The 25,046-nt window shown below is 48.8% G+C and overlaps 1 long non-coding RNA gene across 1 annotated transcript; it reads right to left on the bottom strand.

Moving 5' to 3' along the window:
* Nucleotides 1-1,048: 1,048 nt before the first annotated feature.
* On the bottom strand, nucleotides 1,049-17,810 carry LOC125617278. The gene is made up of 3 exons (XR_007348256.1): nucleotides 17,673-17,810; nucleotides 17,025-17,583; nucleotides 1,049-15,367 (listed from the first exon to the last, which is right to left on the bottom strand). It is a non-coding gene; the product is annotated as an uncharacterized LOC125617278 (long non-coding RNA).
* Nucleotides 17,811-25,046: the final 7,236 nt, after the last annotated feature.

Raw genomic sequence — 25,046 nt, 5'->3', positions numbered from 1 at the left:
CCCATCAGCTGACTTCCTCCACTTCTGAGGGGCAGCTTTGTCATTTCCTTCCTGTCCACTCTCATGTGGTCATTGAAAGAGAAGGTCAAAGCTTTGGGCACACCAGCCTGTGGTAAGGCCAGTGCTTCCACAGGTGGTAGAGGGGACAGGAAGGTGGGGAGGGAAGAATCAGGGCTCAGCCTGGCCCTGCTATCGCTTCCTGTGTGTTGGGGCCAGCTGGCCTCCGGGAGCCCATCTCCCTGCCTACTGGATGAACAGTCCCTGGGATGGTATGTGAAGCCGGGGTTCCCTGCATGTCACCCCAGCACCAGGAGCTGTTTCCAAAGTCTACTGGGGACAGGTGCCATCCCCCTCGGTATTTCTCTGCAATGTTCCTCCTGGGGCTTGGCCCAGGGGACTATAATATGCAAATGCTCCTTTTTCTTGTCATCAGCCAACATTCTTATCTGATTCCACTTTAATTGCAACTAAAAAGATCCACAGCAAGTTAATTATGCTCAGTTTCAGCCTCAAAAATACCTGATAATGTTTCAAATGCACAATCACAGAGTTCAGACAGCACAGCCAAACCATGTGTCCTGTGTTACCAGCCCGTGTTCAGTCGGTCTGCTTGGTGATCGGGTTTTAAAACTTGATTGCAGTTTCTGTGGACTGCGGTAGAATCAGAAGATTACATAAAATTGGGATGTTTTGCATTTAGTTGCTGAGGAAAATTTTTCTTAAGTGAATAAAGAAATTACAAACAGGTCTTTGCTGTTATTTGTCTTTCAAAGATTATTCATGCCTTTATAAATTCATTCAATTTTAAGTCCCGAGCAGGAAAATGTGGTCCAGATAATATATTTACTTGTAAAATGAGCTTTCTCACATATGTCCAAGACTTGGAAGGCAGAATTGGTAAGGCATGCAGTTTTCCCTAACCTGAAATTGACACCAAAAGTCCTTCAGCTAGTCCTCCACAATGTCCAAGGCCGGGAGGTTTCCATTAAGCAGGAGCCAGCACACGTTCTCCCAAGCCTTGTTTGGATTAATGTTTCCATGACTTAGGCCTTTCATAAGAGGTGCATAATCATTAGGACCTAGGAGGTTGGTAAAGCAAGATGATGCATCACACCTTGCTTAGCCTCGGGGACACAGGCTGAGAAATGTGCCCTTGCTGGTTTGTGTCATTGTGTGCGCATCCTGGAGTGCACATAGTAAAGGGGGTTGCAGTGTCAGTAGGGGATACAATCTCCTGGCACCATCCTATGTGTCTTGGTCCCTCAGCCCAAGTGCTGTTCTGCAGCACCCAGTTGCAGCCTCCCGACGCTGGCTGCTGTGGTTCCATGTCTATTTCTTCAGCACGTGCAGCCCTTTCAACTCACCACTTCAGTCCTGCACGTAACAGAACATCACATCTTCAAGCACCCTTTGGAAAGAATGCTCAGTCGCCGTGGCCTGGGTCCCTGTGCCTCCCTCCCCACACACCTCAGTTCCTCTCAGAACTGAACGGAGAGTCCCTGGACCACTGCTTCTGAAAGCCCGCGCCGACCCCGCTGCTGACCTCCTCACGTCCCCGGGAACAGGGTGCACTTTTACATCCTCCCCACTCACTTCCCCATGGATTCCTGCTTTTGCTCCACCTCCCTTGGTTTCCTCTTTCTTTGTCCCAGATCCTGACTTTTACCCAAACCAATCAAGAACCAAAGTTCAAGCCTCACCTGTGCTTGGAGTTAGCCACCTCAGCCCACCTTTTGCCCTCACCCCCACCTCTGGTGGATTCCATGCTGCAGGGGGTTGGCCGAGCTGGACCTTCCCTGAGCCTCCCTGTTCAGGATTTCCACGAGGCGTCCACTGGCCACTGGAGACCAGCTCAGTTTCTGGCTCTCTCCCGTCCACAGGGCAGGGCGCTGTCGGCCTAAATCCTACCCACCAACCATGGATGCTTTTCTGGTGCAGGTCCCTTCCTGAAGCCATCTGCCTCCCACTCCTTCATCAACGAGTTAAGATGCTCCAAGGGTTTGGGGAGCTCTGAGCCAGGAACAAGGAGCAAAGACCAAATGTTTATTTTTTATCCTCCCACAGTACCTCAGCCGCTAAAGCTGTGGCCTGTCAGCACAGATGCGAGGCGTGCAGAATCAGGGAGAAGGGCCCTGGGCAGGGTCCTACACAGGAAGCCCTGCCACCTGGGGCACAGCACTGTCTCCCTGGTCATGGGCCAAATGCGAGCTGCTTCCACCATCGAGACCATAGGAGTCCACGCTCCTTCCTGAGAGTACACAGGTGGCACTATTAGCGTGCAATCTTGCCAAGCCCTGGTGCCTCAGCCAGCAGCTACAGTTACCCAGACCTCAAAAGGAGGAGAAAGGAGCCCAGGAGGAGGGCAAGGCCCCTGGTCAGGGCCACGCTGCAGTAAGCGGGCTCCACCCTCCAACCCTGTCACGGAGCTGGAGTCCGCACATGACCTTTGGGACATCACAGTCTTCCCTGGACCCCACTGCGTCCCAGTCAGACTTGTCAAAGACCCCTCCTAAGCAGTTGGAATCTGCCATCCTTGTCCCCATTTCCTCTTGACTCCAAGTGCCACCATCAGGAACAGGCAGCGGTGGGGATCTACCAGCCTCGCCTTCTAGCCAGGCAGAACCCGAGGCAGTGGGATGTAGGCTTCTTCTGGACAAGGAATGCTGGGGTGTGCCATGCCTTCTCTGACCCCTCCTGTGATGTCCTGGAGGACCGACCCCCGGGTGGCCTGGGCACTGCATTCCCCCACAGCGGACCTCGGCCTCCTTCTGGCCAATGCATATTTCAACAGGCACAGCATCTGGAGCTCCGGGCCATCTGTCTGCTCAGGGCCTGCAAACAGCCGCTCATCTGGCTGAGGCTTCTGAAGCATTTCCTAATTCAAAACTCAGAAGAGGCCTTTGACTCCCTTCCGGCCTCATCAAACCTTAACAGCACTGCTGTCCACAGATGGGCCTGCCTCCTACTGGCCCAGAGGCTATGACACGAAAGCCATTGTCCCCAAAGTTCCCTTCCCCCAGAGTTGTTTCCTGGCATCTCATCCGGTTTTATAAGTGACAACTTTTCTCTGTCTCCTAAGTTCACAGCAAATGTTCAGATATTCAGGGATAAGTGTCAAATTGTTTTTTTGCAAAATATACTAGAAAACCAGTGGTCACAAACACAGAAACCCCTCCTGCTCCTCCCTGACCTCCTCTAACTCTATGAGAGGCAGGGAGACGTAGCTGGGGTCATAACAAACACTTGTCAGGAGCTGGGGATGATGATTGGAAGAAAAGCCAGGCCACCACTGCCCAGGCTACTGGTCATCAATAATCAATAGGCATTTCCTGCCAATACCCCCTCTCAGCACAGCATGTGGCTCCTCAGACTTGACATTCATCCCTGTTGACAACCCACACTTGGGTTGTGCAGTGCCTTCCAGGACTCCATCCACCTGTGTCCAGTGACAGCTGCCCAGACCCAGCACACAGCACCCTGTTGGCAGGGAGGGATGTGGGCAAGGGCTCACCAGGTCCTGGCAGTCACCGTGCACCGTCTTGCTTAGAGTGCCACACCACTGAGCCAGCATTGCACGGGTCCTGGAAGGTTTGAGCAGTTTCACAAGAGGACTGAGTGAAGTAAGATAAAGCTGATAAAATAAAGGTGGAAAATTAAACAGAAGAAAAAATGAAGCATGAAGAATCAGAAAACAATTGTTTTACTCTAATAGTACATCCTTGCCTCATTTTGACTTGTACTCTAAGTTTTCTTACTCCCAAAAAACTTCCCAAAACAAAAAGCAAAACAACAACAACAACAACAACAAAATGCTGTTATTCCAAAAACAAGTTCAGCTTGATGTACAATGGTCAAGAGGGTCCCCAGCAGGTGTGCCTCTGAGACCTGGCCTTCCCTGTCCTACTCACATTGCTTGCTTCTTGCCTCTGACCATGTCTGTCCTGTAAAATTATGGGAGTTGTCTTGTCCCCCTGTACCCCTGGCAGCCAGGAAGCCCAGGACTAAGTCCAGGGCTTGTTTGCTGAAGTCACTCAGCATTCCTTATGCCTCTCCCCCGTCCTGTGGTCTGAGGCAACTCAAGGACAGCCTCCTGCACGTACAGACTGCATTAAGGATGCTTCAGGGAGCATACAGCAAAATCACTGACAATTGTGACTAAACACAAATGTATTAAGTATCTCAACTGCACAGAGTTGGTACAGGATTGGTCGGAGCCTCAACAGACTTGGCACAGTTCTTTTCTCCTTGAGGCTCCTCCATCCTAGGTGGGTTAGGAATATCTCCCCTTCAGGTCACAGCTGTGGTGGCTTCTAACATCATATGGTCACAAAGCAGCTCTGGGTGAGAAAGACAGGCCCTGGGGCAGCATCTTACCCCGTTAGCCGGGAGCAGAACCCGCAGTCAGAGTCCCGAGGCAGGAGATCCTGCCACACCCTGAGAACTGATGCAAAGGAGAGACAGAGCAAGATGGCTTGACCCCAGACAGAGGAGTGTCCAGCCAATAGGAGAGCAAGAAGGTTCCCATGGAGAGTGAAAATAGAAGAGTGGTCCCCTAGTCACTGAAGTATGGGTAGTCCTGATCACAAGCTAGAAGTGATTATTATATTGGCATTGACCAGGGCACTTAGTTCTTTCTGCAACTCTCTTGAGTTCAGTATTTTCTTTTAATCCTCACTTTAGGGATCTAGCAAAAGATACCAAAAGGTTACATCTAGGGGCCAAGGTCACAAGCTGAGGAGCAGTCAAACTGGAAAGGAAACTCAGGCCACACTGAGCCTTCCGGTCTCTCTGCACCTTGAAGTTGGGTGGAAATGCGGATTTTTAGTCTGGATTTTGGGAGGCAATACATAAACCATAACTTGAGATTACAAAGACTAAGAGGAGCCAGTACTACTTGCAATTCACAGAAAGAAGGGCTTCTGGAGCTGGCTTCTCTGGAGAGGATCCCCTCCTAGCACTGCAGCAAGTGGAGATGACTCCAGGCGCCTGGTGAAGCAGCAGAGGTGGGATTTGAACCAGTCCTACCCACCCATCTGAACACCATTTACTACTAGTTTTCCTTTTCCTACACTCCCCCAACATACTCTCCACTCTGGGTGCCCAAGGCAGGCTCTGCAACCTGCACAACAGCAGGTGTGTTACACAGCAGGTACCCACAAGAAGGGTGACATGACTCTTAGGTGCCAGTAATCCAGGTCCAGTCTCTACTGGCCCATGCATGAAGAGGAACTGGCTCGCTGTGCTGACAACCTAAAAGCACCGGATTCTTCTCTTATGTTACTGACACCTACTTTGTATTTCAATTTTTAATTTGTAAAATGGAAGTGGTATCCATCTCATAAGATCGGAACGATAAATGAGATGACTTGTGTGAAAACTGGTGACATTTTTAATCCATAAAGCATCACAAGCTCATTTTGGTTAGTAGTTAGATTGATTGCACCACCATTGGCTTTGGAAGCCCACTAAGTATGTTCTACATCAACCGATTTCTGGTTTTGACTGACTGAAATACAGTTGGTCAAGTGCTCCAAATGGGAAGCTGTTCACCCTTGCAATGACGGTGGTGAGAAGTCATTGTCCCTGGTTCAAAGGGGTCTGCGGTGGGATCACTGTAAGCAGGTGTCCTCAGGGGCTGATACAGACGAACCCAGAGAGTACACCCTCCTCCACAAAGGGTGGTCACCACAGCTACACAAGAAGGCTGCCTGTCCGTAAAATATCTGAAGCTGAGGGGCTCCTTCAGGGAAAGTTCTAGCTCCTACTTTCACCCGGATTATATTACAAAATAGAATCTGCTTTTCCTAAGGCCAACAGCAAAGCTAGATATATACTGAACAGAATAGAATAGCACATGGCCAGTCTCCACAGTGACAATAATTTATTAAGAATTCATTGAGGACCATGTGCCCAGAACCGTGCCAGGTGTGATGTCTAAATTCTCTCTTCCTACAGAAGGATAATGTAGACAGTTCCCTGCCTTGAGAGACTTTCTCTAGACTCCCAGAATTTAATTCAATTCATTCTTTCATTAATTCATTCCAATAATAATTTTTTCACGTATATTATATGCCAGGGACCATGTTACTAATGTCCCCAAAATATAAACCGTAGCTAAATGGTCTTTGTTTTCAGAAGACCAAGAAGCACGTGATGGTAGAAGGAGCCCTAAATGGAAGTCAGGAGATGCCATGTCTCTCTCTGGCTCTACTGATGTGACATGGCCTTGCCTTGTGTAAGTAAGGCCTTGTCTGAGTCTTGACTCCTTCACCTGGGGAATAATGGTCTTCTTAAGGCCCCCCAATCCTGAGCACAGGGCTCACCCCTGGAAAGGCAGGCTTTGTCTTTGGCTCTATGAAAGAAAACCAATTACAGGGGTGGGCACGTCACAGGAAAGTAGAATCTTCTGCTGCTGCTACTGCTGCTGGTGACAATGAAGATATTCCCACTTCATGTGCCAAACCAGCTTGTCACAGAGAAAGCCTGGTGTGAGCCAGCATCTCCATAGACTTCTGGCTCCTGTCCATCAGGCTCAGAAGGAGCCCAAGTACGGGGGAGAGCAACTCATGACTCAAAATCAGGGCCTGCTGCTAACGTGGCGAGACCTCCATCCAAAGGCAAAAGTGTAATTGGGGAACACTGGAACCTGTCATCACCAGTAGGGACAAGATTTCCACATTGCTCCCAGCCCTTGAACCAGCAACCATCAAAAGGGTCAGTGTTATTATTCTGTCACCTGCAGACATCAGCTTATATCATGTTTAGACCACTCTGCATGGGCATACATGCCCACACACGCATGCAACACTCTCCTGCATGCACTCACACACCAAGGCACGCCCACACATGCATAAACACTCATGTATGCATATGGTATATTCATGGATACCCAGAAACACGCTCACAGGCATGCACACATACATGATCACATTCATCATACACAAAGGTACATACATACCTACCCTGTGCACACACACACGCATTTGCAAACACATACACCCACGCTTACAGAGTAATTCCAGCTGTTGTTTGGGACTGAGTGATGACACAGGAAACCCTTCCTAGCACAGACTTGCCTTCCAGTCAGTTGTAGTGACAGAGAAGAACCTGTGTGAACCACCTTCTTTATTTGGGCTCAATTTTTACTGAAGCAAATAAAGACTATTCATTAGATTGCTTACTACAAATTTTCACTAATGTAATCCCAGTGACTAAAGAGGCCTTGGCATGAGGATCACAAGTTCAAGGTCAGCCTCAGTAATATAGCAAGGGTATAAGCAACTGAACAAGGATCTGTCTCAAAGAATAAAAAATAATAGAGGGACTTAGTTCAGTAGTAAAGAACTTCTGGTTCAATCCCCAGTACAAAAAATATATATATATATTTGTCTCCTTGGAGTCAAAGTTTACTTATCCATTTTTCAGTCTAAAGTAGAATCTCAAATACTGATGGACTTGTATTGAAAATACTCAACTTTAAAAATCTATTTTTACTCTTGACTGTACAACCAATGATATTATAATATGAATCAATTATCCCTTTGAGTGATTACACTTTCATGTTGTTAAAACTGAAATGCTATGTCTGGTCAACCTGATAGATTTCTGCTGCTAGTGAACAAATTGGAAGTTCATAGCTGGTTCAGTCAAATCCAAGCCAAACCTAAATCAGAACTCTTGGGCTGTTGGTCCATGAATGGCTCCAAATGTCTCTTTGTGGCAACAACCATACAGTTGCAGCCAAACAATCTGTGGGTTGTAGTTTTAGGTGCTTTAGGTTGAATAATTATTTTAAGGGAAATTTCATTGCACAGGACCAAGGAAGATCTCAAAGCACAGGAACCGCTTAGTCGGGCCTTGACCCACAGGCAACCGGCGAGGAGCGGTGTTCAGCGGGGCGTATGTTCAGTTTGGGTTTCTCTTGGCTGAGTCTATGGTAATGCGAGTGTTAGATGGATTTCAGCCAGGGAAAATCATGATAGATTTTACCAACAGATATTTCTAATTTTAAACAAGTCGAGCACACCTTTGAAAACCTATGTATTTATATAACTACAGGCACAACGAGTGTTTTCTGTGAAAAGCCAGGTCGTGGATCGTTGGGGGCCTAAGGCACACAGTGAGAGACACAGTTTCTGTCTAGTGGGCTTCGGGCCGTGGTTCACAGACCTCCAGAAGGTAGATTTTTTCCAAAAGAAACCTATAATTTCTCAAAGACCTGCTTTTGCTTGCTGGATAGACATCCAAATAATTATTTTTATAGAAATTTAAGCAGGTGTCATTTTATTACAATCGTACTTATTGTGTATATGAATTACATTTTTGCTGTGGTCTGTAACAGCATCCTTATGCGAAAACACACTCTAAATGTGACCCATTACCATTAAAACAGGGCCACGCTCGGGTGTTAAGAACTCCCAAGACCACACAACGTTTCAGGGGCGTCAGCTCCTGAGGGGTTTCTGTCTGATTCTCCAAGTCACCTGCCCATCGTCAGAGCTGCATGACACTTTTATTTTATAAAAAGTAACAGGAGGAAAAATAACCATAAATATTGCCACCACAAGACTGCGGCTGCCTTCTCCCCATCACCTTGTATCTAGAGGCAGGTGCTGCTGCCCGTCGGCCCCCTTCGCAGTCTTCTCGACTCCCACTCCACCCCAGCCCCAGCAAGCAAGTGCCCTGTTTCCAGCAAATACGGCAGCGTGCTTCCTTGCCTTGGGTCAACAGACAGGCCTACGTGATCCATGTGCCCTCTTCATCTCCCCTTGGAGGCGGACACTGGCCGAGCAAGCTGCCTCGGTAGGAGTGGGCTTCTCCCAGCAGCTCTGGGAGCCTGCCACCCTCCACAAACTCACACCTAATGACCTGGAGCCCCAGAGACCCTCCAGGTTACAGTCTTGTGTGACGGCTGAGTACAAGATTTGAACCCACATCTTGTATTTAGAGTTCTGTACCCTTTTCACCACATCTGATTCTTTCTTTTATGCTTTGTGCATCTATTAACCCTCTTCTTCCCAACCCAAGCAGTCCATCAGCTCTGAAGCAGAACCTCCAATCCTCGGGCCCCTTCCCATCCTGAGATGGAGCACCCGAGTGGGAGGGGCTCGCTGAAGGGAGCGGGGCAGGGGCCCCTCTGGTGGCCATCCAAAGGGCACAGTCAGAACTAGGACACGGCAGGGGGCAGGGAGTCCTGGCGGGGGGAGGTCGGGCAGCTGAAACTGATGAGGCAGCCCACCAGCTATGTAAACAGAGCAGGGCGCCGGGCAATGGAGCCCCAGGGCCGCTGGAGCCCTGGGACGCGAGCCTGCCCACAGAGCCGCCAAGTCTAGACTCCAGATGTCCATGCACGGCTGGCCAAGTCAGCTCTAGCGGGTAAATATTCCTACCAGATGACAGTGGGCTTAGTTATAGCAATGATGACAAAGGACAGAAATAGGAACAGAGAGAATGCTGGGCACACTGCTGGCTCCTTGGTGGGGAAGGGGCACACACACACACACGCAGTCCTGTGAGTGTACGTGAGTGCACACATGTACACACACACACACACACACATCTTTAAGATGCTCTCACACCATAGAGCGTATCCATCCTCGTAGTTTTGCTCCATTGAAACAGTTCCTAGATGAACTGAAGGCTATTTAAGTAAATTACCAACTTAAAATGAGAAGAAGCTGGGGGCATAGAGAGGGCACGAGCAATCCACTTTTGGATCTTTAAACTCTGGAGAGGTTAACAGCTAGAAAAAGACAGCAAGCAAGGTTTTAAGAAGTTTTGTAGATTGCGGCTCCGTGAAATATCAATCTGCTTGAGAATTGAGAGTTTTACGATTTTTAAGGACTCAGTATAGACCTGCATAACAAAAATCTAAAAATAGGGCTATCCCCCATCTTTCCTCAGCCTGAATGTTTACCACCGTCTCTCATGCCAGCCCTCCCAAGACTGTCACCTTGGTTACAGCTAGTCCCGATGATGTCACAGGCTGATTTCAAAAATGTGACTTTTTACGTCTGCCTGGAGCAATTGGAGGGAAAGAACATAGGGTTTCAATAATTCCAGAGCTGCAATATCTCTTTGCCTAAAATATATTGGCACCTGGTAGGAGGTAAGGTTTCACTTCCCTGTGAAATTACAGCCTCCCATATGTCAGAGATAGCAGCTGAAAACCAAGGAAATGCTCGGATTTTTTATGAACTCCCGCACTCGATCCACGAGCTCCCAGGAGGCTCTTAGGTAACGTGATAGTTGCTTTCCCTGTTTTGTTACTTGACTTCTTGAGTGGGTAGGACTTTATTGGGAGAGAAAATGGACCCAGACCTGGAGTTCAGATCAGCCCCTTTAGGTTGAGGACAACTGAGAAAGGCCATTGCTACTTTGGGTCACAATTTCCCAGACTCTCTGTCCCCTGTACGCCCTTAGTCATCACAGCAGCCCTTGGAGACGTGCCTGTTTAGAGTCACAGAGGTGGTCTGTGACAGACACAGACCTGGCCCGTTCTTCTGATTCCAGAGCGAAGTCGAATACCCAGAGGCACCTGCTGGGGTGGACTCGGGGCCCAACAGCACTGCCCACCATCTCCAGGCTGCCGACTGCCCCGCCTTCATTTCCAAAGCTTAAGCTACCTCATGTCATTTGATGAGTTCATAATTCAATGTGAAATCTCCTTCATTTCTTTTTCAGATAAAAATTCGCCTTCCAGATTTGCTTGCATAAAAATTTCACGGTTCGAAGAATTTCAGCTAAAACCCAACAAATAAGATGAACAGTAATCTAATGGATCAGTGCAGTCACAAGTTCTCTGGTCCAGAATGGCTAAAACTGAGGCCTGAATTAAAGGACCTAATGTAAGACTTCATTAAGGTATCATCTGAGTCTTTTTCTCATCTTGGGGTCATGGTGATAGGGGCTCAGTGAGCCTTCTATCAAGCATTTAGATGTTGTTATCTCATATTCTATTAGTACAAAATAAATGTAACCTGCACCATTATTGTTGTTGTTTAAGTGTTCCGTTATTTGGATTTATAGTGAAGCAGTGTGTGCTACCCACTGTATAAAAATTCATCCAAGAGGAATCTGAGTTGCTCAAATAGGTGAGAGGGTAGTGGGGGTTCTCCAGAAGGTTCTGTGGTGGCCGTTTCGTCTTGGCCGTTTGGTCTTCGGGGATCTGGCTCACTAGAATGATCTCAGCATCCCGGCTGCAGAGAAAGCGTTCCTGCATGAACCCTTGCTGCAACCTGATGAGCTTCCACCGGGCACATCGGAGCCTTCGCCGGGAAGGGACAACCGGACTCAAGCCCTCCTCCTCCACACCCACCACCCCACCTCTCTCCTCCACCAGGACCTGAAGACAGCACTGTAGGTGGCTGACTTGCTCTTCTCACTGTGGCCCAGCCCACCTCCGGCTTCCCCCTCACGTCCCCACTAACCTGGCTTCCCCACGGGCCCCCGCCCAGCCCAGAGCCCCTGCTCACTCGGCTGGGGACCTTACTCACCGCTCTCTCCCTGTTTCTGCAGTCTGTTTGCTTTCTAGTCTCCTACGATTGGCTTTCTGTTCGCTATGGGTTGCATACTTGTGTCCCTTCCAAATTCATATTCTGAAGCTCTAAACCCCACAGCACGTTAGGAGCTGGGGCGTGGGAGGTGGTCAAGTGGAGCCCGCGAAGGGATGAATGCGACCGCACGGAGGAGCCAAGGAGAACTGCCCTCTCTGCCCTGCCCTGCCCGGGAGAGGAGGGCCTGGCTGGCTCCACCCTGCAGTCCTCATCTGGGACGTCCAGCCCCGGAAATGTGAGGCCTGTGGCCTGGGCTCCCAGTCACCCAGTCGTGGGGTCCTGTAGATGGGCCACCCTGTCTGCACAGAAGGACTCCTTCCCGTGGCGCTGAGGCCGCACCCCGCTGGATCCCGACTCATTTCTATGCTGCCGCCGTGGGGCCCGCCGTCTTCCTCACCCTCCAGTGTCTCTTGTCTCTACAAGGACTTTGTCCCTGCTGTCCCCTCCACCTGCAGGGTCCTTTCCCGGCTATGTCCCTGGCGATCTGCTCCACCTCATGCCTTCACTGCTGGCCTGGAGTCACACCTTGCTGGGTTCTCAGGTAGGTCAGAACCCCGGGGCTCTTCCCCGCAGCCTGGGCAGGCTCTCCATGGTCTCAGCCACAGCACGTGTGCGTCAGGGTCCTGTGACTAACATCTCTGCCCTCACTGATTTATAAATGCACCGTGGTAGGGGCTTATCCAAAGTTGGTAGGGGCTCTTCTGACGTTGCTGGGTACAGCCCCACTCCCCAGCATGGGTTCTAATGCACTAACAAAGGCCTCGCAAGTACCTGTGGAAGGAAGGAAGAAGGATGGTAGGAGGAGGAGGGAGGCTTATGAGTCTTCCGCTGCTTTATGAAAGGTCACCCGCGGCTGTGGCTTGGTGCAGCACAGACTGGGCAGTCTCCACAGTCAGCAGACTAGCACCTCCGTTGGGTTCTCTGCTCAGGGTCTCACAGGGCTCAAGTGCAGGTCAGCCAGCTTTGCCCCACTGCAGAGGCTAGTGAGAGAAAGATTTGCCTTCTTGCCAGAGGGCAGCCAGGGGACAGAGCTCTAAGGGGCTGAGCCCGAGTCCTTGCCAGCCCACGCCCCTGTAGATCCTCTTTTTTTCCCAAACTCTCTGACTTGAGAAAGGGCCATTTTAAGGCCATTTGAGGGATCACCTGGTTAAGTAGGGCCCACCTGCGTAATCTACCTAGATCAACTCAAGGCCAACTGACCCGTGGGTGGTCTAACCACAGGGGAGGCATACCACCCCTTCACAGGCTCTACTGGCATTCAGAGGTGGGAGTCAGAGGGGCAGCATGCTTCCCACCACAGGTCACAAGATCCTACAGCTGGGCAGGGGCACTATTCCTCTCAGAGGCAGGATGGAGTGACAGGCCCACCCTCCCAACACGGCCATGCTGACCAGGAGAGGTTGAGAAGTCACCACCTTTCTGAGTCTGGGTCTCCAAATCGATAAGGTTATAAAAACAGCAGCGTCCACCTCAAGGGTTGCCACGCAGGAATAAATGACTTCGTGTGTGAAGCGCTCTGAGCGCTGTCCCTGGGACACAGGCAGTGTCCCCTCAGAGGGCCATCACAGCTTCACTGGGAACAATGGATACAGTCTTGGAAACCTAGATCTCCCCCAGAACACCTAGAACATACGGTCTCCAAAATCAGAGCGCCAACATCCCATAAGCAGTGTATCTTTGGAAAGTAAAATCCCCTTGGAAACAGGAGACGGAAGGGGAGACTTTTAAAAAAAAAACAAAAACACAAATCCAATTCAGCCCTGGTAGTTACCTATATTACTAAGGAAAGCTCAGACCCTTAGAGTATTCAAACCTTACTTTAGAGACAATTGTTATTTTATAACTTCTGTCACTGCCAGTGTGACCAAAATACAAGAGACTTTGATCTGACTGCCTGTCTGTAAGTTGCTTTGTAGCATATTATTTTCTCCTCAATCAAAATGAATATTTCCCATTGTAAAGGCTTCCACATCCTCCATTACTTCCAGTGTCTCAAACTCCCATTCTTGCTGATGAGAACTTTCTTTTTGATGTAGCTTATTTGGATTCTGTTTTCCCCATTACAATGTAGGAACTTCCCACAGAGTGGGTGAGATCACTTCCCGCTGACTCAGCACACTGGCTGAGTCAGGACAAGCAGGCCACCGGGGAAGGCTGTAATTAAGACTGATTGTGGAGGTGGTGCCAAGCCTCAGAAATGTCACGAGAGACCCAGAGAACTGGAGAGAGAAATCACCTTGCTGCACCAGCCACTGACACCCTGGTTGGAGCTCTTCTGCCCCCAACCAGCCCTCCTTGCTGGTGGCGAAACCAGAGCGGCATCTGGATCCTAGAAGAGAACCTTTCAGTTCTTGCTTGTCCCTGGGGTTCAATGGCTGTTGGGTTTATGAAGGAGAAACTATGTGAAAGAAGGAGCATTAGAATTAACCTGCAGCCTCACCACCTGCTGGGGCAACTGTCTCTCTGCTTTCTAGAGCTCCCGCACCTTCACAATAGGACGGCCCTGGTTCCTGACTCCCTCCCTTCACTGTATGTAGCCAGATGTTGGACAGGACTTTCTCTGCCTTTGAAGTCTGGTTAAATCAGCCTAAACTGAATCTGCAGTAAGAACTGGTTTAGTCTGCTTTCCATTGCCATAACAAAATACCCGAGACTGGGTAGTTTGTATTTGGCTTCTGTGCAGGAGGCCAGTAAGTCCAAGAGCATGTCATTGGCATCTGGCTGTCATCTTGGGGCCTAGTCATTGCATGGATCACAACAGGGGCATCACATGGTGAAACGGAGCAAGCCTGGGCCGACTCAGGTCTTCCTTGGTCTTGCAAAGTCCCAGTCCCACCATGGGCCTCCGTGATGATCTTTTCTAATCCTGATTACCTCCCGAAGGCTGTGCCTCCAGAGCCATCAACACGTGGTTTGGAGGTTAAGTCCAAAACATGAGATTTGGGGGATATGCCTACCACAAGCCACAGCAGAGCCTTTTCCATGATTTCCGCAGCACCAGCGCTGGCTCCCGGGTCTCCAGCGTGCTGTGCTCGTTGGTCCCCTGGCCTTCCAGGTCAGACCAGTCTCCTTTGGCATTCCACTTCCACAACTTTACCAAACATCTGGGGGGTATTTGTAGGTGCCACCTCCTGCATTGCATAGTCTCTGACACTTGGTGAACAGCACCCTGTTCCTCTAGGTCTTCCCACAGTAGGTCATCTAGGGAATAATACTCAGTGTCCTGGACTTTGCCTGCTCCCAGGACAGCAGGCAGCCGGCCAACCCACCCTGCCTTCTGAGACCTTCAAGTCGTGATGAGCGAAAAGTCTTCCTCTTGTAATAGCAGAGTGTGGTGAGTCACTAAGACCTTGGGAGCACTTTGATGAACGTGAAGCAGCCGACAAATGTCTTGGTTGATTCGGGTGCTATAACAAAATACCACAGGCCAGGGCTTACAGATGACCACAGGTGATTTCTCCCAGCTCTAAAGGCTGAGAAGTCCAAGGTCAAGGCACCTGCAGACCCAGTTGTGTGAGGGCCTGCCGTATGTTTTATGATGGAGTCTTCTCTCTGGGTCCTCCCAAGGCAGAAGGGGCAGGATCTCTCCTGGGCCTCTCTTATGAGGGCACTACTCCCCTTCACGAGGGCTCTGCCGACCGGCCTTGTCTACAGGAACCTGACGCCTTCCAAAGCCTATCTCCTGATTCCATCTCCTTGGTTTTAGGTTTTAGCAGCTGAATTTGTTTTTAGAATTATTTTAAACAGCATGGGGCTTGAAAGCTTGCAAGGACAATCATGGAACCAGTAGCAAAACTCCTTGAAGGTCCACCCTGTGACAGAAATGAAACCCTATGTTACCTGTGGCTGTTTTCACTAAAGACATCTCATTTTCTTAAAGTAATCAAGTCTTACAGCTGTAAACCCAGTCACCTTGCAAAAGCAAAAGTCAGATTATAAGGGGGGCCAGGCCAGAAAGGATGGCTAGGCCCATGCCAACACAACTCATTGAAAAATAAAGCCGTGTGTGTGTGTGTGTGTGTGTGTGTGTGTGTGTGTGTGTATGATCACTTTACCTTCTAATAGTGTCATGAAAAGTAGATTTAATACTTATTAAATAAATCATAGACTATTGGTAATATTTATTGTTTGTTTTCAATATTTTAGGAAATATTAAAAGCAAACAAAATGATATAAAGACATGAAACAAAGATGAAGAATGATTCACCTGAAAAACCAGCTCAAGTAATGAAGTCTTACAAGTTTGGCTGAAGCTCAGAGTGGACCACTTCCCCCACCTCCATCTCCAACCTCACCCCGGCATAAGGCCCCAGGATGACCACTATCAGAAATGAGATTTCTGTCACTTCCAAGCTTCTGCTTGAATCTTTTTTCCTCATTTCTGTGACATCTCCTCCATATGCATACATTTCTTTTTTTTTTTACTAAATAAATCTATTTATTTTCTTATAATAATAAACACCCTTTTGTCTGTTTGTCCTTACAGAAGCATTAAAATAGGCATCTTAAATTTATAACTAGATATTAATTCACTAAACACTTAGAGATTTGTTAAATAGTAATGTAGTTCTTACTGATATTTAATGAAGTTAATGATAATCTACTCTCAGATTTAATGAAAATTTAAAATTACATAATGTGACAAGCTTTCATTTTCTACAATATCTTCTTGGGAATCAAGCTTTCCAGAGTGTCATGGTGAGACAAAATGCTGAGTATTATAAGGTGAACTTTTTTTAACATTAAAGTTTTTTTTTAATTGATTTTTTAAAAAATAAATGACAACAGAATGTATTACAATTCTCATTACACATCTACAGCACATTTTTTCATATCTCCAGTTGTATTTAAAGTATGTTGACACCAATTCATGTCTTCATACATGTACTTTGGATAATGATGTCTATCACATTCCACCATCCTTGCTAACCCCCTGCCCCCTACCTTCCCCTCCCACCCCTCTTCCCTATCTAGAATTCATCTAATCCTCCCATGCTCCCCCTCCCTACCCCACTATGAATCAGCCTCCTTATATCAGAGAAAACATTCGGCACTTGTTTTTTGGGGATTGGCTAACTTCACTTAGCATGATATTCTCCAACACCATCCATTTACCTGCAAATGCCATGATTCTATTCTCTTTTATTGCTGAGTAATATTCCATTGTGTATATACTCCACATTTTTTTTACCCATTCATCCACTGAAGGGCATCTAGGTTGGTTCCACAGTTTAGCTATTGTGAATTGAACTGCTATAAACATTGATGTGGCTGTGTCCCTGTAGTGTGCTGCTTTTAAGTCTTTTAAGCAGTATTTCGGAGTCAGAGACTTTCTGCACCCTTTCCCCACCCTGAGACACACCCGTGAGCCTAGAAGTATTGCACGTTGCCAGCGGCATTCTGGAACTTCCACTGCCACACCAAGGTGCCACACACTGGGGGACTGAACCGCAACGCTTACTTTCTTACCTCCCTGGAGGCTGGTGGTGTTAGGTCCCGCTCTTCCTCAGTTCAGCAGGACTAAGGCCTCCTTCCTGCCTCCGTGCCCCTTCCTGCTGTGTCCTCCCAGGGCGTCTTCCCTGGGCAGGAGCAGACCTGGTGCCTCTTCCTCCTCTGGAAAGGATACCAGTCCCAAGCGGATGACGATCCCAGCCTAGGACCTCATTTAGCTAAATCACCACCTTATAGGACCTGTCCCTGTTTGGAGGAAACAGGGGCGCTCCACAGTGCCTTGTCATTAGATCTTGCCTGCGCTCCACAATCTTACTGATGACTCAAGAGGTAAGCCAGAGCCCATGAGAACAGTCACCACCTGGGACTGTGTGAAAGCTGCAGAGCACCACCCCTCCGCCATTGCTCACCGTTACCCAAGAGCCTCTACGACTTTTCACATCCCACGTTAGAGCTCTATATTTGGACAGTGCTCTTGGATATGAGTTTCTGGGTTTCTCTCCTCTTTTTTTGCTCCTGATCACTCACAAGAGAAGAGTTCCCAAAGGAGAAGATCAGCTTTTTATAAAATCATCATCTGAAATGAAATGTGAGGCATTTATCACTTTTATGACAATATCAAAATTTAAATGAAATGAGAAAGTTCCTTCTAAAAACAGAACCTACCAAAATTGACAGAAATGATGTTAATGAATTAATAGCAAGATTGGTTTTCTCATGAAGAATATTCCAGGCCCAGATGGCTTCAACAGTAAATTCAACCAATCTTTCCCCAAATCTTCCTGAGAATGGAAGAGAAAGAGTATTATCCACAGATAAGAATGTAGGTGTACCCTGACACCCAAACACAGCAGGGTTCATAAAACAATGAAAAGTTGTAGAACAATCAGATGTTTAAGCATAAATGCAATCACCTTTAAAATGCAACATTCGAATCCTACAATATGTACAATATGTGCTCTAGATAAAATACACCTATAAGCAAGAGGTACTGACACCTGGGTTCAAGATTGGTTTAGCATTTGAAACTGATCAGTGTGATTCACCACTTTACTAGATTAAAGGAGAAAGCCCACGTGATCCCAATGAATAGAGAAACCAATCTGATGACATTCGGTAACGACTCATGATGGAAAATTACTTGAAACAGAAGAGAATTTGAAGAGAGCTTCCCTATGCCAGTCCAATTCTCTAGAAATCCTGACGCCGGTGGCGAAACTCTGGAGCTTCTGTGAGGGAGTCGGCAGGCAGGATGGCGCGCCCCTCCCCTGGGGCTGCTGTAGGGTATCCACGTGGGGAAGCGTGGCATTGGATTCTACTCCACCACACACAAAAATCAAGCTCAGGTGCAGGATCCACCTAGATGGGGAAGGCAAAATCACAAAGGGTTAATTACAAAAACAGCATAAAAACAGAGGTGTGGACCAATGGATTAGAAGACACAGAGACACACCCCACACAGATACCGTCACCTGCTCTCTGATAAAGGTGTCAAAAACATACTCTGGAGAAAAACAGCCTTTTAACAAAAGTGTTGGGGAAACTGGATATCCATATGTAAAGAATGAAACTAGATCCCTATGTCTCACACTACACCAAAGTCAACTCAAGTGGATGGAGGAATCAGACCAGAAACTGCAACTGCTAGAACAAAACCTAAGGTCAGCGCCCCAGCACATTGGCACAGGTACCTCCTTTATTAACAAGACTCCTAAAGCTCAAGAGATTAAAACCAACATCAATAAGTGGGGTGACATCAAATTAAAAGCTTCTGCACAGTAAAGGAAATAATTAAGGGTGTGAAGAGAGTCCTTGGATGGGAGAAAACCCTTGCCAGCTACTCCCCCAAAGGGAGTTATACTCAGAATACATAAAGAACTCAAAATACGTAACACCAAAAAGTAAATAATCCAATCAATAATTGGGCAAATGAACTAAGCTGACACTTCTTAAATGAAAAACACACAATGACCAACAGATACATGAAAAAGTGTTCAACATCGTCAGCAATCAAGGAAATACAAATCAAAACCACTCTGAGATTTCATCTCACTCCAATTAGAATGACAGTCCTCAAGAGAACAAATAATGACACGACACGTGTGGGCGAGGATGTGGGGAAAAATCCTTCACACTGTTGGTAGGATTGCAAATCAGTATAACCACAATGGAAATCAGTATGGAGGCCTCTCAAAAGCCTAGGAATGGAGCCACCTCTGACCCAGCTATCCCATTCCTCAGTGTCTATCTGAACCAAAGTCATCTTACTAAAGTGACATGGGCACACCCATGTTAATAGCAGCACAGTTCCCAATAGCCAAGCTACACAACCAGCCGAGGTGTCTGTCAGTGAATAAATGGATAAAGAAAATGTGGTGTACACACACAACGGAGTTTTGTTCAGCCATGAAGAAGAGCGAAATGATGCCATTTGCAGGAGATGGATGGAACTGGAGAGCATTATGTTAAGCAAGAGAAGCCTGACTTGGAAAGTCAAGGACTGTGTGTCTTCTCTCATTTGTGGAAGCTAGAGGGGAAAAAAAGATAAAAATCTGGCAGGCGGTGGGGTAGGTCTCATGAAAAGTGGAGGTAGGCCAGTAGAGGGGAGAAAAGGGCCGGGGGGGGGGGGCAAGGGAAGGGAGAGGGGAGCGGCCAGGAAAGGAGAATGACCAAATTCTTTTATGTGTGAAAATGTAACAACAAACCGCACCATTATATATAACTACAATGCACCAATTAAAAATTAAAATAAAGGGTTTACAAGATACTATGAGATGATATACCTATCCCTTCAAATGTTGTATGGTGGTTTCTTAAACAAGATATAAAAAAGCAATGATCATAGAGAGGGGTGGATTATATTGAATTTAGGAACAAGTCATGCTCTTGTCTTAGCCCTAACAGTTCCTCCTGGAAGCTTCCTCTGACTCCCCTATGGATCTTGATGATTGCTCTTTTAATTCAAGGTCCTAGGAAAGTCCCTTGCTATCGTTTGGATATGAAGTGACCCCTAAAGATCATATGGTGGAGGCTTGGTCCCCACCCCATGGGGGAACCTTCAGGAGGGGGGCTCTATTAGAAAGGAGTTAAGTTCTTGGGGGCATACTTTGAAGAGGTCCTGTCTCTGAGGCAAGCAGCCCCTCCGCACATTCCCACCCTGGATACTGTGCTGCCACAGGCCCTAAGCAGCTGGGCCAAGCAGCCATGAACATGAACCAGAATAAGCCTCTCTTCTTCATAAGTTGATTAGCTCAGGTATTTCGTCACACAGCAGGAAGCCGACTATCGTACTCATATATTGTGATGCTGTGTTGTGATCGCCACTCCTGTCAGTTACAGAGGACTCTGGGTTCCCTCACGGCTGAAACCTTGTCTTATTGATTCCTTTTCTTGGAAATTTAGCAAAATATTTGCCACACAGAAGATACGCACTAAATGTGTGGGGAATTGAAAGGAGTGGGTGGTCATATCCACCAGTGAGGCCACACTCACCTGCTCCTCTTGTGGAGCATGAATAAGAACCTGAGATAGTCTTTTTTGCATTTGTAATTAAAAAAAAAAATACCCTTCCAACTCCCCTTCTCCATGACACCACGGGCACAGTGTACACAAAATCCAGGACAAAATTTGTGAACAGGGCCTACTGCCTGCTCACCTAGGCTCTGAGCTACGCTGAACACAAAGATGGCTTATGGGGATGTGTGCTTGTGTGTTCAAGCCTGGGTTTCTGTGGAGGTGGTCTGGCTGGGCGCACAGTGTGTGCTATTCTCCCTGGGCCCCTTGCACGGCTCGGAGGTTGATGTCACTGGGCAGCAGCTGTGGATGACTTCCTGTGTGTGCAGTGGGGGAGTTAGCGACTGATTCACACTTGACCTGGGTCTCATTACCTTTCTTTTTTCCCTCTCAGCTTCTGTAACCAGCTATGAAGGAGCCCCAGGAGCTCCTCCCTAGGAACCAAGAGCTAAATATAAGTCGGAGCCGTAAGATCTGCAAGCTGGGCAAAGTGAGGTCTTCCTCAAGGGAAGTCCTTTGTCAGGAAGGAGGCAGACTCTGAAGTGCTTCCCCTTGCAGGGACACCAGGGGTAACTTAAGTCAGTGCTGCCCTCTTAGAGCTCCAGAAACAGAGGCCCAGAGGCACACAGGAGCTGACCCCAGCTCACCCAGCATGATGATGTGGAATAGTCCAGGATTACTCCCAGCTCTGCCATCTTCCCCCTGCCCCGCCTGCACCCTTCAACTGTCTCTCCAACACCATCTCCACCCACCCTATCCCTGGACAGGCCACAGAGACCTGGGAAAAAGGCAGAGCTGTGAATGGTGATGGCTAAACTTTGAAATCCTTCAGCTCTTCCCAGTGAATTCCATGACCTTGGCAGAGGTTGGAAAACAACACAGAATACAAAAGCCTCCGAGCACAGAGGGGGTCCTTGCCTCCCAAGAGCAAACAGGTTCATGTTGTGTTACACCAACATCATATTATTTATAGACAGTCATATGGTGTGCACTGGCTGGGCATGCTCACGGGAGCCCCGCAGTCCGGGAGATGCCTGTCAATCCACGAGATGCCCAAGAGAAAGGGGCGTGAAGGGTCTAAGCTGCTGGAGGAGAATGGCAGCAGCACATCATTAGAGGCTAAAGGAGCGCCACGCAACCCACGGGCTCCGCTCATCATCAGGCACCCTGTGCCAGGCAGGCGCACTGGGCTCCTTCCTCACTTTATCCTTTGGCATTGTCTGCAATTTCATGTCACTCCAAGTTATCTGTGGAAACTGGCCCAGGATGCGCAGGTGGAGAACAACCAGGCCAAGACAGAAAGACGACAACATGGGTGGTGGATGGTGTATAAGCAGCTCCAGGAAGCGGCCCTGCTCTGATTCTTGCTGGGACCAGGCCCCTGAGCTCCATTTCCACCCCAGAGCCATCCTGACTTGAAGCCGGCGTTGAGGGCAGGGAGACCAAGCTTCCCTGCAGCCTCGTCTGCTGGCAGAGCGGTGGCGGGAGTGACGGACAGGAGACCCCAGCTCCCTGCCTTGTCTTCCTCACAGCTGCCAAGGGGGGAGCAGCCCATCAGCGCGGGGCGGGGCTCTGGCCTGTGCGTCCAGCTGCTCAGCCTGGCAAATGCCCACGGAGCCAGCAGACATCCCCAGCAGAAGCTGCTCCCCACGGTGCACCTCAGCCTGATTCTGGGAAGGAAGACAGCTCTGGGCAAGAGCAAGGACAGCCCAGGGGGCCTGGTCACCAAAGGAAAGTCGCCGTTCAGCCATCAAAGGGGGAGCTGTGCCTGGGTTTGGAAAAAAGCCGGGGCATGGTCTGGCAACCGGATGGAATGAGTAGGAGGAAAATAAACTCACCCCCGTTGAAGAGGGACATGACACCTGGGTCCCCAGACGAAAGAAACTATGAAGACAGAATATGGCTGGACCAAGTTGGCTTCTGAGCCACGGATCCTTTCTTTCGTGGGTGGATGGATCCTCAACTGCCCGCGCTCCCTGTCTTGGCTTGCCGGGAAGCCCACATCTTAACCTCAATCCAACATCCCTAAGCAAGTGGGACTTTGTGGCCTACGTTCCTATGATTAACTCTCTATGGCTTCATTTTATCTATATTTGGCCCTTTCTTTTGACTTTTTTAAAAAATCCATAGTTTATTATGCTATAGTCTTACAAACCAGAGCAAAAAATAAAGGAACAAAACAGGGCAGAAACGCATGTGTGGGGGCCAACAGGACCTTAAAGTAAAAGAGTAACAACGACTGTCATAAATGAAACTAGGATCCAAAAATTGAGCTTAGGAGAGACATCCTTGGGAAACTAAGTCACCTCTGTTCTGTCCCCGCTGTCACGAAATGCATCACTCTCCTCCTCTGAACCCAGTTTCTGCAAGTGTCAAAATGAAAGGCTGCTCTAGATCACCAACCTCCCAGCCAATGTAATTGTTTCTTAGTTGCAGTGTGTGCAGCCTCCCAGGAGGAGGGCTGGAGTGGGGACAGGGGTTCAGGGCCAGAGAGTGCCACCCTACAATTGAGACACTGTCTGAGAAATGAGGCCCTGCGTCTCACTGAGGAGTAAATAGAGGGTACAGGGACTTTATTATTCAAATGAGGTAAGAGTTGGCTTGGGAGTTGGAAACCACTAAGAGAAGAGAGAAGAGTTTGATCTTCTACTTTACTGACCTCAAAAGATCTGCATGAGCAGGGCCTGGACCCAGGCAGGAGGGGAGCTGGCAGAAGTGTACTGGCCAAAGCCCAGGGCTTGTGGGATTTCTGCAAATTGGCAAATTAGGGCCAAATAAAGACCCATATTTCTGATCTCAGAATCAGTGATCACTTTGTCAATCAAAATTCTGTGAGCATGCATGTGTGCATACATGTGCATGTGTGTAGGCATGTGTGTGGTGTGTGCTGCCCTCGAACACACCGTATAGGTCTCGTTGCAAGCGTCAGCCCAACCCAGTTTCCCATGTGGTCCACAGCAAAGTCAGAGGAAAACAGAGAAGGACGCTCATCTCCTGGGTCACACAGAATTTCAGAGAGTTGAAGTCATGTGAGGATGTTTGAGGTAGAAGGGAGAACGGGGATACGGAGTGAAAGAACCGAGAATCGGGCTCTCATTTCTAAAATGGCAGCAGAGGCGCTGTCTTTGGTGCCGAGTGCGGTGAGGGGTGGAGTCTGTGGACGCTGGGGGCTGAGGGGCGTCCATGCACTTTTTTTTTTTTAAGAGAGAGTGTGAGAGAGAGAGAATTTTTTAAATTATTTATTTATTTATTTATTTATTTTTAGTTTTCAGCAGACACAACATCTTTGTCTGTATGTGGTGCTGAGGATCGAACCCGCGCCACACGCATGCCAGGCGAGCGTGCTACCGCTTGAGCCACATCCCCAGCCCCGTCCGTGCACTTTCACGCCCTGCCCCTTCCCTGCCTGGAGAGTCCACATGCCGCCTGTTGGAGGTGTGGCCTGCTCGGGTCCCATCGCAGGGGCCTGCAGTCAGGAGGGTCAGCCAGGACTTCTGTGGTGTTCAGCAGTAATGGGAGATGGGGATGAAGAGGGGCAGGAAAGGAGGGAAGCCGGAGGGAGCGTGAGGGGCGTTCCCATCAACACTCAGCAAAAGATTCCTTCAAGGTATGCAGAGGGTGCTCAGGGATCCCTTGGAATGACAATGGACACTGAGTCAGCTTTAAGGTTGCAGGAAAGTCTTAAGTCAGCCCAGCACTGACCTCAAAGGCAGACCTTGTCCAGAGGCCAAATTTTCCTGAAGCCTTGCCTGAGAGCAGCCAGGCTTCCAGTGCAACAGAAGCATGAAGACCAGGCCCTTCTAATCCACCCTTGGGTGCAAATGGCTGAAGGCACGCAGTAGCAGGCTGCCCGTGAGGAGCAGATCCTCTAACCCCAACGTCTGTGGGTCCTGCGACAGTGTGCAGGGAGCTGCCATTCCCACATCCATCTCTCCCCTGCCCACTGCTCACTCACAGAGGCCCAAGGAGCATGACTCCCACCCAGCCTGGAAGCCTGTTCTTTCCCCAGGAGCCCCCCGCTATGCTGACAGGGTGCAACCTATTGGCACCACGGTGAGCCACCCTTGGAATGAGCCCATGCAGACCATCAGATGAGACTCAGGACTGTTGTGTTAGGAATTCTGAGGTCGGGCACTCAGCATTGTCTAGCAGGTGGGAAAAGGAGGTGGGCCCCATATGGGTACAGATCCTGTGGCACACCACCGCCTTGCTGTGTGGGCAGGGGCACAGCCTGGGGAGGCCCTGAGCCAGGGCCTTGCTTACGTGGGCCAAAGGAACGTGCTGCCCAAGCCATGGCAGGGGCAACGATCCAGAGCAAGGGTAAGGAAGGGAAGCGGGAGCTGGAGGAAGGGAGGGTCCCCAAGGCTGCTGGGAGGAGTCCTAGGGCTGTGTTGAAGCCCCTGCGGCAGGGGTGGGGGTGCTCACAGATCCCCCGACACCTTGGCACTCTGCTGAGTGACAGACAGGGACGTGGAAGACCACCCTCTCCTGGGCACAGCAGTTTATTAGGGCCCTCAGGACAGCTCT

This window comes from Marmota marmota, unplaced genomic scaffold, assembly GCF_001458135.2.
Source record: "Marmota marmota marmota unplaced genomic scaffold, marMar, whole genome shotgun sequence".
Lineage (NCBI taxonomy): Eukaryota > Metazoa > Chordata > Mammalia > Rodentia > Sciuridae > Marmota > Marmota marmota.
The sequence above is the reverse complement of the archived record's forward strand: the minus strand, read 5'-3'. Positions and strand labels throughout refer to the sequence as shown.